Below are 14,571 nucleotides of genomic sequence, written 5' to 3'. Positions count from 1 at the left end.
CTGCTCACACCCCATCATCACACACTCCTGCTCACACCCCATCACCACACACTCCTGCTGACACCCGATCACCACACACTCCTACTCACACCCGATCACCACACACTCCTGCTCATACCCGATCATCACACACTCCTGCTCACACCCGATCACCACGTGCTCCTGCTCACACCCCATCACCACACACTCCTGCTGACACCCCATCACCACACACTCCTGCTCACACCCCATCACCACACACTCCTGCTGACACCCCATCACCACACACTCCTGCTCACACCCCATCACCACACACTCCTGCTGACACCCCATCACCACACACTCCTGCTGACACCCGATCACCACACACTCCTGCTGACACCCCATCACCACACACTCCTGCTCACACCCCATCACCACACACTCCTGCTGACACCCGATCACCACACACTCCTGCTCACACTCGATCACCACACACTCCTGCTCACACCCGATCACCACACACTCCTGCTCACACCCGATCAACACACACTCCTGCTCACACCCGATCACCACACACTCCTGCTCACACCCGATCACCACGTGCTCCTGCTCACACCCCATCACCACACACTCCTGCTGACACCCCATCACCACACACTCCTGCTCACACCCGATAACCACACACTCCTGCTCACACCCCATCACCACACACTCCTGCTCACACCCGATCACCACACACTCCTGCTGACACCCCATCACCACACACTCCTGCTCACACCCCATCACCACACACTCCTGCTGACACCCCATCACCACACACTCCTGCTCACACCCCATCACCACACACTCCTGCTCACACCCGATCACCACACACTCCTGCTCACACCCGATCACCACACACTCCTGCTCACACCCCATCACCACACACTCCTGCTGACACCCCATCACCACACACTCCTGCTCACACCCCATCACCACACACTCCTGCTCACACCCGATCACCACACACTCCTGCTCACACCCGATCACCACTTGCTCCTGCTCACACCCCATCACCACACACTCCTGCTGACACCCCATCACCACACACTCCTGCTCACACCCGATAACCACACACTCCTGCTCACACCCGATCACCACACACTCCTGCTCACACCCGATCACCACACACTCCTGCTGACACCCCATCACCACACACTCCTGCTCACACCCGATCACCACACACTCCTGCTCACACCCGATCACCACACACTCCTGCTCACACCCGATCACCACGTGCTCCTGCTCACACCCCATCACCACACACTCCTGCTGACACCCCATCACCACACACTCCTGCTCACACCCGATAACCACACACTCCTGCTCACACCCCATCACCACACACTCCTGCTCACACCCGATCACCACACACTCCTGCTCACACCCGATCACCACACACTCCTGCTGACACCCCATCACCACACACTCCTGCTGACACCCCATCACCACACACTCCTGCTCACACCCCATCACCACACACTCCTGCTCACTCCCGATCACCACACACTCCTGCTGACACCCAATCACCACACACTCCTGCTCACACCCCATCACCACACACTCCTGCTCACACCCCATCACCACACACTCCTGCTGACACCCCATCACCACACACTCCTGCTCACACCCCATCACCACACACTCCTGCTCACTCCCGATCACCACACACTCCTGCTCACACCCCATCACCACACATTCCTACTCACACCCCATCACCACACACTCCTGCTCACTCCCGATCACCACACATTCCTGCTCACACTCCATCACCACACACTCCTACTCACACCCGATCACCACGTGCTCCTGCTCACACCCCATCACCACACACTCCTGCTCACACCCCATCACCACACACTCCTGCTCACACCCGATCACCACACACTCCTGCTCACTCCCGATCACCACACACTCCTGCTCACACCCGATCACCACACACTTTTCTCACACCCCATCACCACACACTCCTGCTCACACCCGATCACCACACACTCCTGCTCACACCCCATCACCACACACTCCTGCTCACTCCCAATCACCACACACTCCTGCTCACACCCGATCACCACACACTCCTACTCACACCCCATCACCACACACTCCTGCTCACACCCGATCACCACACCCTCCTGCTCACACCCGATCACCACACCCTCCTGCTCACACCCGATCACCACACACTCCTGCTCACACCCGATCATCACACACTCCTGCTCACACCCCATCACCACACACTCCTGCTGACACCCGATCACCACACACTCCTACTCACACCCGATCACCACACACTCCTGCTCATACCCGATCATCACACACTCCTGCTCACACCCCATCACCACACACTCCTGCTCACACCCCATCACCACACACTCCTGCTCACACCCGATCACCACACACTCCTGCTCACACCCCATCACCACACACTCCTGCTGACACCCCATCACCACACACTCCTGCTCACACCCCATCACCACACACTCCTGCTGACACCCCATCACCACACACTCCTGCTGACACCCCATCACCACACACTCCTGCTCACACCCCATCACCACACACTCCTGCTGACACCCGATCACCACACACTCCTGCTCACACTCGATCACCACACACTCCTGCTCACACCCGATCACCACACACTCCTGCTCACACCCGATCAACACACACTCCTGCTCACACCCGATCACCACACACTCCTGCTCACACCCGATCACCACGTGCTCCTGCTCACACCCCATCACCACACACTCCTGCTGACACCCCATCACCACACACTCCTGCTCACACCCGATAACCACACACTCCTGCTCACACCCCATCACCACACACTCCTGCTCACACCCGATCACCACACACTCCTGCTGACACCCCATCACCACACACTCCTGCTCACACCCCATCACCACACACTCCTGCTGACACCCCATCACCACACACTCCTGCTCACACCCCATCACCACACACTCCTGCTCACACCCGATCACCACACACTCCTGCTCACACCCGATCACCACACACTCCTGCTCACACCCCATCACCACACACTCCTGCTGACACCCCATCACCACACACTCCTGCTCACACCCCATCACCACACACTCCTGCTCACACCCGATCACCACACACTCCTGCTCACACCCGATCACCACTTTCTCCTGCTCACACCCCATCACCACACACTCCTGCTGACACCCCATCACCACACACTCCTGCTCACACCCGATAACCACACACTCCTGCTCACACCCGATCACCACACACTCCTGCTCACACCCGATCACCACACACTCCTGCTGACACCCCATCACCACACACTCCTGCTCACACCCGATCACCACACACTCCTGCTCACACCCGATCACCACACACTCCTGCTCACACCCGATCACCACGTGCTCCTGCTCACACCCCATCACCACACACTCCTGCTGACACCCCATCACCACACACTCCTGCTCACACCCGATAACCACACACTCCTGCTCACACCCCATCACCACACACTCCTGCTGACACCCGATCACCACACACACCTGCTGACACCCCATCACCACACACTCCTGCTCACACCCCATCACCACACACTCCTGCTCACACCCCATCACCACACACTCCTGCTCACACCCCATCACCACACACACCTGCTGACACCCCATCACCACACACTCCTGCTCACTCCCGATCACCACACATTCCTGCTCACACTCCATCACCACACACTCCTACTCACACCCGATCACCACGTGCTCCTGCTCACACCCCATCACCACACACTCCTGCTCACACCCCATCACCACACACTCCTCCTCACACCCGATCACCACACACTCCTGCTCACTCCCGATCACCACACACTCCTGCTCACACCCGATCACCACACACTTTTCTCACACCCCATCACCACACACTCCTGCTCACACCCGATCACCACACACTCCTGCTCACACCCCATCACCACACACTCCTGCTCACTCCCAATCACCACACACTCCTGCTCACACCGGATCACCACACACTCCTACTCACACCCCATCACCACACACTCCTGCTCACACCCGATCACCACACCCTCCTGCTCACTCCCGATCACCACACACTCCTGCTCACACCCGATCATCACACACTCCTGCTCACACCCGATCACCACGTGCTCCTGCTCACACTCGATCACCACACACTCCTGCTCACACCCGATCACCACACACTCCTGCTCACACCCGATCATCACACACTCCGACTCACACCCGATCATCACACACTCCTGCTCACACCCCATCACCACACACTCCTACTCACACCCCATCACCACACACTCCTGCTCACACTCGATCACCACACACTCCTGCTCACACCCGATCACCACACACTCCTGCTGACACCCAATCATCACACACTCCTGCTCACACCCGATCACCACACACTCCTGCTCACACCCGATCACCACGTGCTCCTGCTCACACTTGATCACCACACACTCCTGCTCACACCCGATCATCACACACTCCTGCTCACACCCGATCACCACACACTCCTGCTCACACCCGATCACCACACACTCCTGCTCACACCCGATCACCACACACTCCTGCTGGCACCCTATCACCACACACTCCTGCTCACACCCCATCACCACACACTCCTGCTCACACCCGATCACCACACACTCCTGCTGACACCCGATCACCACACACTCCTGCTCACTCCCGATCACCACACACTCCTGCTCACACCCCATCATCACACACTCCTGCTCACACCCGATCACCACACACTCCTGCTCACACCCGATCACCACACACTCCTGCTCACACCCGATCACCACGTGCTCCTGCTCACACCCCATCACCACACACTCCTGCTGACACCCCATCACCACACACTCCTACTCACACCCGATCATCACACACTCCTGCTCACACTCCATCACCACACACTCCTACTCACACCCGATCACCACGTGCTCCTGCTCACACCCCATCACCACACACTCCTGCTCACACCCCATCACCACACACTCCTGCTCACACCCGATCACCACACACTCCTGCTCACACCCGATCATCACACACTCCTGCTGACACCCCATCACCACACACTCCTGCTCACACCCGATCATCACACACTCCTGCTCACACCCGATCACCACACACTCCTGCTCACACCCGATCATCACACACTCCTGCTCACACCCGATCACCACGTGCTCCTGCTCACACTCGATCATCACACACACCTGCTCACACCCGATCACCACACACTCCTGCTCACACCCGATCACCACACACTCCTGCTCACACCCTATCACCACACACTCCTGCTCACACCCCATCACCACACACTCCTGCTCACACCCGATCACCACACACTCCTGCTCACACCCGATCATCACACACTCCTGCTGACACCCCATCACCACACACTCCTACTCACACCCCATCACCACACACTCCTGCTGACACCCGATCACCACACACTCCTGCTCACACCTGATCACCACACACTCCTGCTCACACCCGATCATCACACACTCCTGCTGACACCCCATCACCACACACTCCTGCTGACACCCCATCACCGCACACTCCTGCTCACACCCCATCACCGCACACTCCTGCTCACACCCGATCACCACACACTCCTGCTCACACCCCATCACCACACACTCCTGCTCACACCCGATCACCACACACTCCTGCTCACACCCCATCACCACACACTCCTGCTCACACCCCATCACCACACAATCCTGCTCACACCCGATCATCACACACTCCTGCTGACACCCGATCACCACACACTCATGCTCACACCCCATCACCACACACTCCTGCTGACACCCCATCACCACACACTCCTGCTCACACCCCATCACCACACACTCCTGCTCACACCCGATCACCACACACTCCTGCTCACACCCGATCACCACACACTGCTGCTCACACCCGATCACCACACACTCCTGCTCACACCCCATCACCACACACTCCTGCTCACACCCCATCACCACACACTCCTGCTGACACCCCATCACCACACACTCCTGCTCACACCCGATAACCACACACTCCTGCTCACACCCCATCACCACACACTCCTGCTCACACCCGATCACCACACACTCCTGCTGACACCCCATCACCACACACTCCTGCTGACACCCCATCACCACACACTCCTGCTCACACCCCATCACCACACACTCCTGCTCACACCCGATCACCACACACTCCTGCTCACACCCGATCACCACACACTCCTGCTCACACCCCATCACCACACACTCCTGCTGACACCCCATCACCACACACTCCAGCTCACACCCCATCACCACACACTCCTGCTCACACCCCATCACCACACACTCCTGCTCACACCCGATCACCACACACTCCTGCTCACACCCGATCACCACGTGCTCCTGCTCACACCCCATCACCACACACTCCTGCTGACACCCCATCACCACACACTCCTGCTCACACCCGATAATCACACACTCCTGCTCACACCCGATCACCACACACTACTGCTCACACCCCATCACCACACACTCCTGCTGACACCCCATCACCACACACTCCTGCTCACACCCCATCACCACACACTCCTGCTCACACCCGATCACCACACACTCCTGCTCACACCCGATCACCACGTGCTCCTGCTCACACCCCATCACCACACACTCCTGCTGACACCCCATCACCACACACTCCTGCTCACACTCGATAACCACACACTCCTGCTCACACCCCATCACCACACACTCCTGCTGACACCCCATCACCACACACTCCTGCTCACACCCCATCACCACACACTCCTGCTCACTCCCGATCACCACACACTCCTGCTCACACCCCATCACCACACACTCCTACTCACACCCCATCACCACACACTCCTGCTCACTCCCGATCACCACACACTCCTGCTCACACTCCATCACCACACACTCCTACTCACACCCGATCACCACGTGCTCCTGCTCACACCCCATCACCACACACTCCTGCTCACACCCCATCACCACACACTCCTGCTCACACCCGATCACCACACACTCCTGCTCACTCCCGATCACCACACACTCCTGCTCACACCCGATCACCACACACTCCTGCTCACACCCCATCACCACACACTCCTGCTCACTCCCGATCACCACACACTCCTGCTCACACCCGATCACCACACACTCCTACTCACACCCCATCACCACACACTCCTGCTCACACCCGATCACCACACACTCCTGCTCACTCCCGATCACCACACACTCCTGCTCACACCCGATCATCACACACTCCTGCTCACACCCGATCACCACGTGCTCCTGCTCACACTCGATCACCACACACTCCTGCTGACACCCGATCACCACACACTCCTGCTCACACCCGATCATCACACACTCCTGCTCACACCCCATCACTACACACTCCTACTCACACCCCATCACCACACACTCCTGCTCACATTCGATCACCACACACTCCTGCTCACACCCGATCACCACACACTCCTGCTCACACCCGATCATCACACACTCCGACTCACACCCGATCATCACACACTCCTGCTCACACCCCATCACCACACACTCCTACTCACACCGCATCACCACACACTCCTGCTCACACTCGATCACCACACACTCCTGCTCACACCCGATCACCACACACTCCTGCTGACACCCAATCATCACACACTCCTGCTCACACCCGATCACCACACACTCCTGCTCACACCCGATCACCACGTGCTCCTGCTCACACTTGATCACCACACACTCCTGCTCACACCCGATCATCACACACTCCTGCTCACACCCGATCACCACACACTCCTGCTCACACCCGATCACCACACACTCCTGCTGGCACCCTATCACCACACACTCCTACTCACACCCGATCACCACACACTCCTGCTCACACCCCATCATCACACACTCCTGCTGACACCCCATCACCACACACTCCTGCTGACACCCCATCACCACACACTCCTGCTCACACCCGATCACCACACACTCCTGCTGACACCCGATCACCACACACTCCTGCTCACTCCCGATCACCACACACTCCTGCTCACACCCCATCATCACACACTCCTGCTCACACCCGATCACCACACACTCCTGCTCACACCCGATCACCACACACTCCTGCTCACACCCGATCACCACCTGCTCCTGCTCACACCCCATCACCACACACTCCTGCTGACACCCCATCACCACACACTCCTTCTCACACCCGATCATCACACACTCCTGCTCACACTCCATCACCACACACTCCTGCTCACACCCGATCACCACACACTCCTGCTCACACCCGATCATCACACACTCCTGCTGACACCCCATCACCACACACTCCTGCTCACACCCGATCATCACACACTCCTGCTCACACCCGATCACCACACACTCCTGCTCACACCCGATCATCACACACTCCTGCTCACACCCGATCACCACGTGCTCCTGCTCACACTCGATCACCACACACTCCTGCTCACACCCGATCACCACACACTCCTGCTCACACCCTATCACCACACACTCCTGCTCACACCCCATCACCACACACTCCTGCTCACACCCGATCACCACACACTCCTGCTCACACCCGATCATCACACACTCCTGCTGACACCCCATCACCACACACTCCTGCTGACACCCGATCACCACACACTCCTGCTCACACCCGATCACCACACACTCCTGCTCACACCCGATCATCACACACTCCTGCTGACACCCCATCACCACACACTCCTGCTCACACCCGATCACCACACACTCCTGCTGGCACCCTATCACCACACACTCCTACTCACACCCCATCACCACACACTCCTGCTCACACTCGATCACCACACACTCCTGCTCACACCCGATCACCACACACTCCTGCTGACACCCAATCATCACACACTCCTGCTCACACCCGATCACCACACACTCCTGCTCACACCCGATCACCACGTGCTCCTGCTCACACTTGATCACCACACACTCCTGCTCACACCCGATCATCACACACTCCTGCTCACACCCGATCACCACACACTCCTGCTCACACCCGATCACCACACACTCCTGCTGGCACCCTATCACCACACACTCCTACTCACACCCGATCACCACACACTCCTGCTCACACCCCATCATCACACACTCCTGCTGACACCCCATCACCACACACTCCTGCTCACTCCCGATCACCACACACTCCTGCTCACACCCCATCATCACACACTCCTGCTCACACCCGATCACCACACACTCCTGCTCACACCCAATCACCACACACTCCTGCTCACACCCGATCACCACGTGCTCCTGCTCACACCCCATCACCACACGCTCCTGCTGACACCCCATCACCACACACTCCTACTCACACCCGATCATCACACACTCCTGCTCACACTCCATCACCACACACTCCTACTCACACCCGATCACCACGTGCTCCTGCTCACACCCCATCACCACACACTCCTGCTCACACCCCATCACCACACACTCCTGCTCACACCCGATCACCACACACTCCTGCTCACACCCGATCATCACACACTCCTGCTGACACCCCATCACCACACACTCCTGCTCACACCCGATCATCACACACTCCTGCTCACACCCGATCACCACACACTCCTGCTCACACCCGATCATCACACACTCCTGCTCACACCCGATCACCACGTGCTCCTGCTCACACTCGATCACCACACACTCCTGCTCACACCCGATCACCACACACTCCTGCTCACACCCGATCACCACACACTCCTGCTCACACACCATCACCACACACTCCTGCTCACACCCCATCACCACACACTCCTGCTCACACCCGAACACCACACACTCCTGCTCACACCCCATCACCACACACTCCTGCTCACACCCCATCACCACACACTCCTGCTCACACCCGATCATCACACACTCCTGCTGACACCCCATCACCACACACTCCTGCTGACACCCGATCACCACACACTCCTGCTCACACCCGATCACCACACACTCCTGCTCACACCCGATTACCACACACTCCTGCTCACACCCCATCACCACACACTCCTGCTGACACCCCATCACCACACACTCCTGCTGACACCCCATCACCACACACTCCTGCTCACACCCCATCACCACACACTCCTGCTCACACCCGATCACCACACACTCCTGCTCACACCCGATCACCACACACTCCTGCTGACACCCCATCACCACACACTCCTGCTCACACCGGATCATCACACACTCCTGCTCACACCCGATCACCACACACTCCTGCTCACACCCCATCACCGCACACTCCTGCTGACACCCCATCACCACACACTCCTGCTCACACCCCATCACCGCACACTCCTGCTGACACCCCATCACCACACACTCCTGCTCACACCCGATCACCACACACTCCTGCTCACACCCGATCACCACACACTCCTGCTCACTCCCGATCACCACACACTCCTGCTCACACCCCATCACCGCACACTCCTGCTGACACCCCATCACCGCACACTCCTGCTCACACCCGATCACCACACACTCCTGCTCACACCCCATCACCACACACTCCTGCTCACACCCCATCACCACACACTCCTGCTCACACCCGATCACCACACACTCCTGCTCACACCCCATCACCACACACTCCTGCTCACACCCCATCACCACACACTCCTGCTCACACCCCATCACCACACACTCCTGCTGACACCCCATCACCACACACTCCTGCTCACACCCCATCACCACACACTCCTGCTCACACCCGATCACCACACACTCCTGCTGACACCCCATCACCACACACTCCTGCTCACACCCGATCACCACACACTCCTGCTCACTCCCGATCACCACACACTCCTGCTCACACTCCATCACCACACTCTCCTGCTCACACTCCATCACCACACACTCCTGCTCACACCCGATCACCACACACTCCTGCTGACACCCGATCACCACACACTCCTGCTCACACCCGATCACCACGTGCTCCTGCTCACACCCGATCACCACACACTCCTGCTGACACCCCATCACCACACACTCCTGCTCACTCCCGATCACCACACACTCCTGCTCACTCCCGATCACCACACACTCCTGCTCACACCCCATCACCACACACTCCTGCTCACACCCCATCACCACACACTCCTGCTCACACCCCATCACCACACACTCCTGCTGACACCCCATCACCACACACTCCTGCTCACTCCCAATCACCACTTGCTCCTGCTCACACCCCATCACCACACACTCCTGCTGACACCCCATCACCACACACTCCTGCTCACTCCCGATCACCACACACTCCTGCTCACACCCCATCACCACACACTCCTGCTGACACCCGATCACCACACACACCTGCTCACACCCCATCACCACACACTCCTGCTGACACCCCATCACCACACACTCCTGCTCACACCCCATCACCACACACTCCTGCTGATACCCCATCACCACACACTCCTGCTCACACCCCATCACCACACACTCCTGCTAACACCCGATCACCACACACTCCTGCTGACACCCCATCACCACACACTCCTGCTCACACCCCATCACCACACACTCCTGCTCACACTCGATCACCACACACTCCTGCTCACACCCGATCATCACACACTCCTGCTGACACCCCATCACCACACACTCCTGCTCACACCCCATCACCACACACTCCTGCTCACACCCGATCACCACACACTCCTGCTCACTCCCGATCACCACACACTCCTGCTCACTCCCGATCACCACACACTCCTGCTCACACTCCATCACCACACACTCCTGCTCACACCCGATCACCACACACTCCTGCTGACACCCGATCACCACGTGCTCCTGCTCACACTTGATCACCACACACTCCTGCTCACACCCGATCACCACACAATCGTGCTCACACCCGATCATCACACACTCCTGCTGACACCCCATCATCACACACTCCTGCTCACACCCGATCATCACACACTCCTGCTCACACCCGATCACCACGTGCTCCTGCTGACACCCCATCACCACACACTCCTGCTCACACCCGATCACCACACTCTCCTGCTGACACCCCATCACCACACACTCCTGCTCACACCCGATCACCACACACTCCTGCTCACACCCCATCACCACACACTCCTGCTCACACCCGATCTCCACACACTCCTGCTCACACCCCAGCACCACACACTCCTGCTCACACCCGATCTCCACACACTCCTGCTCACACCCCATCACCACACACTCCTGCTCACACCCGATCACCATGCGCTCCCTTACATTTTCGGCCAAGGGACCAATCTGTTTGGGCTTTGTAAATATTCAGTGTGTCTGCCTCCAGAGCTCTCTCTCTTTCTCTGGGGAAGTGAATTCAGGGACTGTCATCTCTCTGAACGAAAGAAGAATGTTCCTGAGGTGCCTCTAAAATATCTGAGATAAAATTCAGCAGAATATTCATGTCCAGTCAGTAATTGTAATGGTCCTCACTTCAGACATTTGGATTTTGTAGGGATCCTAGCAGCCTCCTGCTGTATTGAGCCCACACAACGTATTGTTTGGTGGTGAACGGGTAATGCTCCTGTATTCGATAGATTAGATTCCCTACAGTGTGGAAACAGGCCCTTTGGCCCAACCAGTCCACACCGACCCTCCGAAGAGTAACCCACCCAGACCCATTTCCCTCTGACTAATGCACCTAACACTATGGGCAAGTTAGTATGGCCAATTCACCTGACCTGCACATCTTTGGACTGTGGTCGTGGATTGGTTATATATGGCGTGGCCTGTCAGAGGCTTAACCGACCTGCCCATCCCTCCCCTCCAATTGAATTTGTTCCAGGAAGTGCACAACCAGAGTCTGAGCTAAAGCTGACTGGCACCTTCAATGGAAACTAGACACACATCTGTCCAGACTCTCTGCCCAATACAAGGCAATGAAGTGTGAAGGTACTTTCTAATTCAGGTCCAGGCAGTCATCTTCCTCACTACCAACAGAAATGAATCGGGGGAACCCCCATCAGAATTTGCTAAGGGTACCAGACTGTATATGTCACAGGCTTCCTGATTGTGAGGGGAGGAAAGTGGCTGATTAAATGAAGTGGGGTTGCATCGAAGGGATTCGGAAGGGGAGCAGGGGCTGAGGCTGCCCCATAGTGGCTCAGAGGTTAAAGCCATTGACAAATAGCATTGTACCACCCAGACCGGAAGAAGTCAAGTAGATGGCCCAGTTTGAGATGAGTCAGTCTAGTGCTGGAATTTGCGAAAGTCTCAGCTAGTGCTCTGCCGCACCTCCAGGCTGGAAAATGTTTGTGTACTTTGGAATAAGATCGTTGTGGGAAGATCAGGCGAGTGAACATTAACAGGCCCTGACGTAACGTAAGCTTGTACAAGGGGTAGTAAGAGGGTGCATCTCTGGAACTGCCCTATTCTGTATGGTCTTATGCTACCATGATGTAACTCCTCACAAAGATGCTCAGGAGTTATTATCATTATGGGCCAGGCCAGACCCCCTCAAAGTATTTTCAGAAGGTAGCCTAGAGCCTATATTTTTCTTATTTAAAGGCAGATGTAAAGTGAGCATCCCAGGTGTGATGCAGCTGGTCAAACCACTCGGCTTTAAGCAAAACCGAATTTATTTAAACCCTACAGTTGAAACACGAATGAAAGAAAGCAAAACTTAGAATACCTTAACTATTGGAAAACTGAACTGACCCAATATAGCAACTTAATTGGGGGGCACGGTGGCTCAGTGGTTAGCACTGCTACCTCACAGCATCAGCGTCACAAGTTCGATTCCAGCCTCAGGTGACTGTCTGTGTGGAGTTTGTACATTCTCCCCGTGTCTGCGTGGGTTTCCTCCGGGTGTTCTGGTTTCCTCCCACTATCCAAAGATGTGCAGATCAGGTGAATTGGCCATGCTAACTTGCCCGTAGTGTGCAGGACTGTGTAGGTTAGGTGCATTAGTCAGGGGAAATGTAGAGTAATAGGGTGGGGGAATGGGTCTGGGTGGGATATTCTTTGGAGAGTCGGTGTTGGGCCAATCAGCCTGTTTCCACACCGTTGGGATTCTATGATTAATTAATTAACTGTTCCAATCCAGTAACATTCCATTAACAATCCTCTTGGCAGACAGGTAAATTCAAACACAGATTCTTATAGGCAGGAGGGAGCAATATCCAGAGGGAGATTTCAGAGGAATCCTTTACTGAAGCTTGCAACACTTCTGGACTGAAACATCCTGTGACTGCGACAGCTAATTCCAAAACTAGAGCAAACCTGAACTGGGAGAAATGGCCGCTCCCCTTCCCTTGTTTAGCTGTTAATCCCTGCTTGTTTGCACACCTGCCTTTACCACTTCTCTTCAAAAATAGCCAAGGACAAAATAACCTTGTTAAAGCGGCAGCATCGTCACATTAGAGTTAAGCTCTTGTTAGCCCTTTACTGTAACTGGTGCCCAGGACTACAGGTTGATTAGATTAGAT

At 56.6% G+C, this 14,571-nt stretch overlaps 1 protein-coding gene across 5 annotated transcripts in view; it reads left to right on the top strand.

Annotated features, from left to right (window-relative positions):
- LOC140485993 (H(+)/Cl(-) exchange transporter 4) overlaps positions 1 to 14,571 on the top strand; it is a 213,875-nt gene that overhangs the window by 188,148 nt on the left and 11,156 nt on the right. The window lies entirely within an intron of this gene.

This window comes from Chiloscyllium punctatum, chromosome 15 (assembly GCF_047496795.1).
Source record: "Chiloscyllium punctatum isolate Juve2018m chromosome 15, sChiPun1.3, whole genome shotgun sequence".
Classification (NCBI taxonomy): Eukaryota; Metazoa; Chordata; class Chondrichthyes; order Orectolobiformes; family Hemiscylliidae; genus Chiloscyllium; species Chiloscyllium punctatum.
The sequence above is the reverse complement of the archived record's forward strand: the minus strand, read 5'-3'. Positions and strand labels throughout refer to the sequence as shown.